Below are 10,102 nucleotides of genomic sequence, written 5' to 3'. Positions count from 1 at the left end.
GGCCTCCTCTAACATACCCACTGGGTGGGCAAATGCCTACCCAGTCACCACAATTGCCCACCCAGTGGCGTCGATTTGCCCACCCAGAAGCAAATGCAAAAATAAAGGTCCGGTCAGACGTCCGGTAGGAACTACCACTTCGGTTTCCCGGAAAAAAAACTTGTTAGCAGCCAGTGCCCCAGCCCCCAATCACTGCAGTGCAAGTTATTTTTTACAATGGATGCATCTGAATGCAGGGGCGGTAGCAGACTTGGCGTTTGGGGGTAGGGGCAACTTGGCAACTTTGCCAACCCTCGGAGGGGGGGGGGGGGGCGGTGCTAGCTTACAGGGGCCCATGGCCATAGCGGTCTCAAAGGCCCGTATGGAACCCCAGAGGCCAATGTGGGCTCTCAGAGGCCAGTGCGTGACGCCTAAAGGTGTAAGCCATGGGTCCCCAGCCAGACAACAAAATAGGGCCATCAGAGACCTTATAGGCTGATTGGGGACTAAATAGGGCCTCAATTTGGAGCCATCAGAGGCAAATGTGGGCCTCAGATATCAGTGTGAGGCTCTTATAAGACTGACATTGGTCCTCAGAGACCGGCATCGATCCTTCAGAAGCCAGTACGGGGCCCTCAGGGGCACAAAAGGGTCAGTCTTGGATCTCAGAGGCAGAAAATGGGCCATCAGCAACCGGTGTGGGACATTTAGAGGTCGGTTTGTGCCCTCAGAGGCCAGTTTAAGGCCCTCAGAGACCAGTACAGGGCCTGAAAATGGCAGTTTGAGGCCATCAGAGGCCGACTTAGGCTCTCAAAGGCTAATACGGGTCCTTGAGGCAAGGATGGGACCCTCAGGGGTCAGTGTGGCACCCTGAAAGACAGGCTTGGGCTGGTGTTGGACCCCAGAGTCCAGAAAAGGCCAAGTTGAGCCCTCAGAGCCGATGCAGGTCCTTAACCCGGCAGTTGCTGGGGTATTTCGCCACCCACCGTTTGCTGGGGGGGGGGGGGCGTTAAACGCCCTCAGCCGATATCTCGAGAACCAATAGGCGCAGCGAAACGCACGAGGCGGCAAACGAAAGAACGCGACGAGACGCTTCAGATGAGTACTTTAAAGTTGAATTTTGAGGTCACAGGTCGGGTCAAGGTTACGTCAAACACCTGAAATCGGACTTTCAGTAGCATGGACTTCAGGACTTCACAATGGGCGCCTCCCGTCATAAACTCTGTCAAAACGGTGCACAATCCATCATATAAGGCCTACAAGAGTGTCAGCTCCATGTAGGGGTCAGTCAAGCATAGGTCAGGGTCATGGGTGGAGAACCTGCCCCGGCCACCCCGGCCGTGGCCGGGGTAACTCTCAGTCTACCCCGGCGCGGCCGGGGTAACTTTTCCACTCTTGTGAATCCTAAAAAGCTGTCTCCATACGAGCAAAGAAAACTCGCTCTTCGAATGTTGACTTCCATGGGCGTACTATTGCAAATCAGGTAGGTATTTATGATTTACTTAACTTGCCATTATCTCCAACCCTAGCTTGTGGTCGCCAATGCCAAGGTTGCACTCAAATCCTGTTCAGTTTCGAAAATTTGGCGCGCCTTCGGCGCACTTTTTCACTAAACCACTCCTTGACTACACTTCCTTCGACTAGCCTGCCACTAACCGTAACCATACCCGTTTATGAGCGTACTTTTCGTTTTCAAAAACACACATGCACACATAATGCGAAATTGCAATTTGCAACACATGCGCTTAGCGAAAGCGTGCATTGATCATTTTGTCTCATACTCTACCGCGTAAGCATTGAGCATACTAGAGGGCAGGTCCATTTAATTGTCTCCCGTTTTTAGATTATGATAGCTAGGATATTTGACATTACCTACACAACGGATGGTGCTATGGACAGAAAGGTATAATTAGGGAAGGCATGGTTTTGAACATTTTTAGTGGTTGATGAGTGCTGACCCAGTGAGAACTTACTTACAACTCATCCTCATCTAGAATATAAAAAACTGGTTTTGTCGCGCTGAAATTGTGTTCAGCAATGAGGTCCGGTGTCATTGCCATCATAGATAGCATGCCGTACTGCTTATCCAGCCATGCTCGCCGGACTGGCCCGGCCGGTCTTGCCCCGCCGTAACCGAGCGAGTGAGGTGTGTCGCGCTCAAAGGTCACACAGGCGTCCCTGCCCCAGGCGCGGTCCCAAGCCTCGATGTCCGGCACCGCCTCAGCGCGGCTGACACGGCTCGTTTAGCCAGGCCACATAAGCCTGAAATGGTAGACTATCCCGGTGAACACATGAGTGCTGCAGTCAGTCTACCTTCCCGTAAACCTCGGTCTCGGCGCTCACAGCTGGGGTATTCACTACAGTGCAGCGGTGCGGCACAGCGAGGATCAAGCTTAATTTGGAAACAATAGTACCCGTCAGGGTGCTCATAAACACCGAGCGTCCGTCATGCTTCGAACTCGGACTGTTGTAACCGGGACGCGTGTTCTCGCCACGCGGAGTCCAACGCTCGGCGACTGAGCTGCGAGACCGGGACCGGTCGATATTCCTGGATCGACTCCCTGTTTGTCTTATTAAAGCCGCCCAACATTGAAAAAGGCTGCGTCCGTGGATGTCAGTGACCCATTTTAGTGCTTTGGTTTGATCATTCAATTTTCTCTGTAAAGCTTCTATGAGATGAGTTGTCTTTTGTAGCTATTTTGAGACACAATAAAAAGCTGAAAACGCAACATTTATTCAAAATGGCATATGATATGGGGTATGGTGTGAAATTGCAGGTTAAGTAAAAAAATCACTTAAAAGGAAATTGCCTTTTCAATCATTCCAAAAATGTTACGAATAATACGATGTCGGATACAACGCTCATCCTTGAACAGTTAACAAACACAACATCCATTGTTCAATTTCTATGGGTCAGAATCAGGGTTGCGGAGTCGGATTCGGAGTCGGTCGGAGTCGGCAGTTTTGCCCGAAGTCGAAGTCGGAGCTGGAGTCACTAAAATCTTACCGACTCCGATTCCGGACTTCCGGAGTTGGAGTAAAGACTGCATGGCGCAAAGTCATGCCTTGCACCTGGTTGCTTGACGATTTTTCTTTCGTTGACCTTTCAAAATCAGGTTATGTTGAATGTAAGGACCTCTTTTGGACCAGCGTTTTTATTGAAAAAAGCTGAAGAAGGCTGCTGCGTCAAAACCTGTTTTTATTTTGCATGCTATTTCAAGAGTACTCATTTGCGATACAAGGCCTTGGAGCGCGCAAAACTCCCGTTTCAGGCAAGATAAAAAATATCCAACATTATATGGACTTTATGAGCAATGCCCCGAGTCGGGGCTGGAGTCGGAGATGGAAACTGAGTCGATTTTTGAAGCCGGAGTCGGGGTCGGAATCGGAGTCACCTTAATATCTATCGACTCCGCACTCTGCAGCCCTGGCCCCTGGTCAGAATAGCCCTAGTTGTTCATGACGATCGTTTACAAGTTACAACAACGTGAGCAATGAGCATATCGTCTTTCCGACTATCGGTCGCCGGCCGGGGTAACTTTTTCAAACATTCTCCACCCATGGTCAGGGTCAAGGTCAGGTCAACCGGGTAGACACATATCCCCGAAAATCAAAACTGATATTCGCAGCCTGTGACACATGTTTTATGGGTAATTTGGGCCGTAGAACACGATGGTGACATTCATTTTATCATGTGTGTACGTGTTTGGGTCAAAAAGTTCAAATTAAGAAATGCATGTATCATGGTCGTGAAGTAGTCATGAGAAATTGCCAAGATTCAGTTCAAGATTTTGGAAAATGCGGAACGATAATCAATAATCGAAGATAGCCATTTGATTGTTCATGGTATTGGCAGTCTAATGGCGTTTACGGCATGTCTGTATGTCTATTCTGTGATTTTATATGATTTTTTGAACATATAACGTGTTTGGTCGAAAACCAAGAAAAAATGACGTCACTGAAACCTCGATATCTCAAAAATTTTCCGGCCGATTTTTTTGAAATTTTGTCACAATAAACGTCAAACAATTCCCTAGAGGCACCCAAAATTTGGCGTGCCTGCGGCGCGCCGTTTTTTTTTTTTGCTATGGCCCAGCGAAAAAAGTGGGGGCGTTTAACGCCCCCCCCCCCAGCAACTCGGGGGTAACCCTCGCCCGTATAGGGGGGAGTCGAACGGACCCCCCTCGATTTTTTGCGAATAACTCGCGACCTGTGACCTCTTTTCCGTGACCATGTTTGGCCGAAATCGCGATTCGGAGTATGTCGGCTCGCATTAGCCGCGCGTTTGCAAGCTTTTCGTGATTTCAAACGTTCAAACATGTGATTACGGAGCGAGCGAAGCGAGCGTAGTCTTTCCTTAGATTAACGGAAATTTCTGAGTATGAGCGGCCGGCCGGCCGGCCGGCCGGCCGTGGTCACGCTTTTGCGAGGCTTATATCTCAGCAACCACTTGACCGATTTACACGCGGTAATTTTTGTAGGGTAGCTTCATTCCTTCTACCAAGTATTGGACTATTCCCGATGCATGTGGGTGACCCCTTATGCACGTGCCACGTGCAAAACGAAGAGGTGTCAGTTTTGTAATTGTAGCAATATCTCGGTAACTACTTGGCCGATTGCGCTGAAAGCTGGCATGTAGGTAGGCACCCACTAGGCACTGCATATACATGTGCCAGAGTTGGGGTGCTGCTGCACGTGCGCACGTGCAGGGGTCGTTTCCAGATCTCGGGAACGGCTGGACCGATTGCGCTCAAATTTGGTACACGGTTAGGGACCGGTTAGTAGGGTGCCGTGCAAAAGTCAGTTGGGACCCATTTTGCACGTGCGCACGTGCAGGGTGCCGCTTCCAGATCTCGAGAACGGCTGGGCCGATTGTGCCCAAATTTGGCACATCGCTAGAGACCAGTTAGTATGGTGCCGTGCACAAGTCAGTTGGAGGTAACCCCTCGCAATTTCGCACGTGCAAGGCCCACCCTCTCGCTCGCTCCGTTAGTCGCCCCAAAAGGCGTTATACTGGTTTGATGTTGCTCCCATACATAAGGGTGGGTGTCAAGGTCACCTGAAGGTCAGGTCACGTCATTGACCTTTGGTGACCTCGGGTGACCTCGGTTCACTTTTTCGAGTTTTTTCATGTTCTAGGGTAGTTTTTTAGCTGAATTCGAATTTAGCAACCATTTGAACATTTACGAAGTAGTTTTGGTGCCTTCGTAACATGTTACGAAGCTGTCAGAGGCGGTTGACACGTAATACGAATACCCGTCACAACCCCTACCGGTTGACCTGACCTGACCTGACCCGACCTGGTCTAAATGCTTAAAACATCATCTCTGATCAAAACTAACACGATATTCGTGATCAGCACCCCGGAAAACCACATAGCAGCCACACTTTACGACTTTCTAACAGGTCCCGATTTTCCCGGTTTTCGGGTCATTGACCTGACCTGGAAGGTCACCCGATGACCTAGGACCTTAAAATTGGGTATCATCGGCTTCCTCTCGTAACGGGCAACACGCTCGTTTTTTCCGTGAAGCTCTAGCTTGATCAGGGGCCAAACGCGAGGGGGGGGGGGTCGTGCCGCCGAAGGACGCAATGGCCTGTGCCGGCGAGGGTTAAAATTGGGTATCATCGGCTTCCTCTCGTCACGGGCAGCACGCTTGTTTTTTTTCCGCGAAGCTCTAGCTCGATCAGGGGCGAAACGGCAAGGGAGGTCCAACGCCCCCCCCCCCCTATACGAGTACCTACGTTCGCGGCTGGAAAAACACCAATACAGGGGATGGTTAAAGGCCGGCATCGGGTCTTCAGAATCCAGTGCGGGGCCCTCAGAGGCTAATATGGGCCTTTACAGGCCAGCATGGGGCCTCAGAGGTCAGTGTGGGACCCTCAAAGACCGGCATGGGCCAGCAGGGTAGCGCGCTACAAGGCCAAGGATGTATTACAAGTAGATTAAGGTCAATAAAAGCCGTATTTAGATCAAGAGGACGCGCCAAGAGTAAGCTGACCATGCCTCCTAAAAAGAGGCAGCGAGCATCACCTTATACCTATTCGATTTCTGGTTCAAAGAGCAATCATAGTAAGTTTAACTCTACACTTTTGCAGTCTTCTTAAAATTTTAAATGTATGTAGACTAGAGATGTCAATCGGATACCAACTTTTTGGTATACCGATACCAAACTGATACCAACTTGGTATTTGGTATTTTGATCCTAATGTTGTTGGTATTTTGTTGGTATTACAAATCCGGCTAATGTATAAGAGGATACGAATTCGGTAAAAAGTTGGTATTTCCCTCATGTTCCCAAGTTGGTTTGGTTTCGGTATTTTTCATAGTTTTGGTTGGCATTTGGTTTGGTATCGGTATCCTGATTTTCCGTTATTGATATCACTAATGTAAACAATAGGCATACCTATAAGGTGAAATACACACGAAATACCATATCACACACGACAAACGTTAAACTATAAATGGCACAGTTGGTTGACTGTGAAAGTGACATAGGCCTTAACCCGCCCCCCCCCCCCCCAGTCGCAAGTGAAAATGGTTGCACCCCAAAACAAGTGACTGGATCTGCCCTTGGGCAGGGGAGCGGCGAAAAATTTTGTCCACCCAGTGAAAAATCCTTAGAGCGAGGCCCTGGGCTATAGTGTGCTTTCAAGCAAAAGGCTGGAGAAAAAGGGGTCAAAAATTGAGCTCTATTAAACTACTATTTCAGTTTAAAAGCTCATTTCAAAGGTGGACTATTTCCTTTAATGTTTACAGGCCAGCCCCTGAACAATAACCATTGCAAAGGTCACCGGGGTCCATTGAAACGGCCTGTGGCCCTGTTTCAACTGACCCTCAGAGAAGCGTTTCAATTGACCGCATCCGCTCCCGCCATCTCGCACGCGCCGTAAAGCACATGTCAAACGAGCTGGAGGGACGGCATCATGCTGAATGAAGGGCCAAATGAGGTGTTATTCCGGAGCCAGGAGTTCTTCTTTCAGAAAACAAAGGTATATGAGATATCACAAAATATTCATAAAAACTAGGTCACCCTCCCGCGCCTACCGGCGCTAATCGTCGTTTGAACTATTTATATACCTACACTGTGGTTTGAACATCTATATAGAAATCCCTGCCCGTCCTAGGTCACCCTCCCGCGCCTACCGGCGCTAATCGTCGTTTGAACATCTATATAGAAATCCCTGCCCGTCCCGTCCATAATGCCCGCTTTTCTCTCTTTCTTTCTTTCTTTCTCTCTCTCTCTCTCTCTCTCTCTCTCTCTCTCTCTCTCTCTCTCTCTCTCTCTCTCTCTCTCTCTCTCTCTCTCTTTCTTTCTTTCTCTCTCTCTCTCTCTCTCTCTCTCTCTTTTCCTTTCCCTTTCTCTTTCCCTCCCTGCCTCCATCCCTCTTTCCTCCCTCCTCTCCGCTCTCTGACTTTGTCGATCACTGATCCAATCGTATGCTTACTTACCCCTCCCCATCTGTCTCTCTCCCTCCTCTCCCCGTCTCCTTCATCGCACTTCTTCGCTCCCCCCTCCCTCCCTCCCTCCCTCCCTCCTTCGATTTCCTCCCCTTCCCTCCACTCCCTCCCTTCCTCTCCTCTCCCTTCCTCTCCTCTCCCTTCCTCTCCTCTCCCCTCCACTCCAATCCCCTCTTGGTACTGAAAAAAGTACTGGCTAGTGGCTTCTTCCCCGCCCGCGCCGCAGATACATATAAGTTTTTACATATGTCCCAGTTCAAGACGCTATATTGGTTTTGGTACGCTCCTTATACTAAACATGATCGCTAATTTTTCAGTATTTCGTGGAATTCTGTAACTAACCTATCCCAAATCTGAGTGACTCGCCCCGGCCCCCCCCCCCCCGACCCCTTTCCTTCCCTTCCCTCCGAACTCCCCCCCCGAGCCAACACTCACGATCGGTAATGTTTTCAGTGCTAAAGATATAATAGTGCCTGCTCTGTTTCCGTCTCCGTCTTCCCTCTCTGTCTTAGTGTCTCTGTATCTGACTTGTCTCCGATTCCATCCCCATCTCGGTCCTGGTTCCTGTCCCCGCTCCTGCTCCCGCTCCCGATCTCTGTCTCCGTCCCCGTCTTCGTCCGCCTCCCGCTGACCACTCCATCTCCGTCTCCGCCTCTGTCTCTGTCTCTGTCTCTCTCTGTATCTGTCTGCTCTCCGATTCGTCCACGTTTCCGTCCCCGTTCCCGCGCTCCCGCCCGCTCCCGCTCTCTTTGTCTCCGTCTCCGTCCCCGCTCCCGCTGGCCGCTAAATCTCCGTCTCCGTCCCCGTGCCCGTCCCCGTTCCCACTAAACATAATCGATAATCTTGTCACTATTTTGTTGAATTCTGTAACCAACCTATCCCAAATCTGGGTACCTCGCCCCCCCCCCGCCATTTAGGATCGGTTATGTATTCATAGCGGCCGAGTGCCGCAACTAAGCTACATTTTAAATACGTCTCTCGGCTCCATCCTCTTCACTTTTTCTCTCACCGACTTAATCATTTGCTCACTTACCCTTCCTTCTTTCCCACCATCATTTACTTTATCCGTATTTCCGCTGTCCGGCAGCGGCCGCTCTGGCGGCACCGCAGTTACCGCACCAACCCCTCCGCCCGCTCGCCCCACACTGCGCCGCCGCCGGCCCGTGACTGCGGCCGGTCGGTCACGTGGGGACCGCAGCGACCTCTACGGGGTCGCGACCCTAGCGGCCGGGTACTGCAACTAAAGATGTAAGTACGTTTTAAAAACATCCCGAGGTGGAATCGAACCAGCGACCCACGCCCCAGAAGTCCACCACTCTACCAACTGAGCCATCAAGGACGCAAACCTTGTCCCTTTGAATAAGCCGTGGTACTCTGCACGGCTTGATGACATGGTCTGGTGCGTATTGCGGTGTTTTACGGCGAAGTGGTTGGGAGCAAATTTGGTTTTAAATGAAGGTTATACGCCATGTTTCTTGGCGAAATTTTCAGAACAAGAGGGCAAAAGCAAGGCAGTACGCTGTAATTGGTTGTCCAGCGGCGACATGCACGTTTTATGATTGGCGATTGCCGGTCGTGTGAGCTGACGTCACGCAGACAGTCAGCGCCATCTCTGGAGCGTCGGACGACATAGTCGAGGGGCCGAGTTTGGCTATTTGGGGGGTGCAAATGCGATTAAAAATGTGCCGCGCACATAGCCACGATCGAGAGCTGTCGATTGGTGGTTGAATCGTGTCTGTAGGTGGTGTGGTTTGGGCGGTTATCCCAAAAAACTGAAACGCTTCACGTATTATTTATTGTCGACGATTTCTCCCAAACGCCCCTCAAAAACACAAAAACAAGTGTCAAATCAAAATTACCGTCCGTTTGCCGCCCAAACGCCGTTAACAAAGGAAGTGGTCGAGCGCGGATGCGCAGTGGTGTCGGCAACGCCATATGCTGCATACTGTTGAAAATAAAGCCATGTTTCATCTGACCCCGTGTTTCAACTGGCCCCGCTCTCCCCTAATGTCATGGTTCTTTTGAGTCAAAAGTTATTGCCGAAAAAGCGCTTTTCGTAAAAACGGCTATTTTTGGAGTTTTTGCCCTCTGGAGGCTAAACCGTTGACCTGAGGTCAAATCTGAGAACATTGCTCAGAAAGGTCCGTAAAAGGGCTTGTGGTAACCACGTGTGTCGCCGGCCGGCACGGGAGTTCCCGGTGCAGACCGATTCGCGCGCCGACTTGTGACGTCGCTACCCCGCCCCGGCGCTGGGGAGGCGGCCCAGGACGTGTCTGTTCGTGAACTTTGTCCCATCACGATGCGACCGCGTGTCTGCGGCCTGCGCTGCCGCAGTGCGTCGGCCAGTGACCAATCCGCGCTCCGATCGGCAGCCACGTGGTGTCCGAGTGCTTCTGCGCATGTCTGGACCCGGCCCGCTGCGTCGGGCCGCGCGCTACCCCGGGACTTCTAGGCCGAGCTCTTGACCCGAGCAGACGCGTCACGTCTGGCTCCGCGATTTGGCCCGTTCTGTCCGGGATTTATAACTTAGATTAGGCAGGGCATATTTGGCAAACTTGGATTTCATTCTCGTCTCTTCGTCGCTCCATTGTCTGATTCGCTGTTTTGGTTTTTGACTTCGTTTTGGTAATTTAAATATAACAACCCGCTCTTTTAATTAAT

Source organism: Amphibalanus amphitrite, unplaced genomic scaffold (genome assembly GCF_019059575.1).
Source record: "Amphibalanus amphitrite isolate SeventyFive unplaced genomic scaffold, NRLGWU_Aamphi_draft 000618F_arrow, whole genome shotgun sequence".
Classification (NCBI taxonomy): domain Eukaryota; kingdom Metazoa; phylum Arthropoda; class Thecostraca; order Balanomorpha; family Balanidae; genus Amphibalanus; species Amphibalanus amphitrite.
This window is presented reverse-complemented; position numbering follows the sequence as displayed.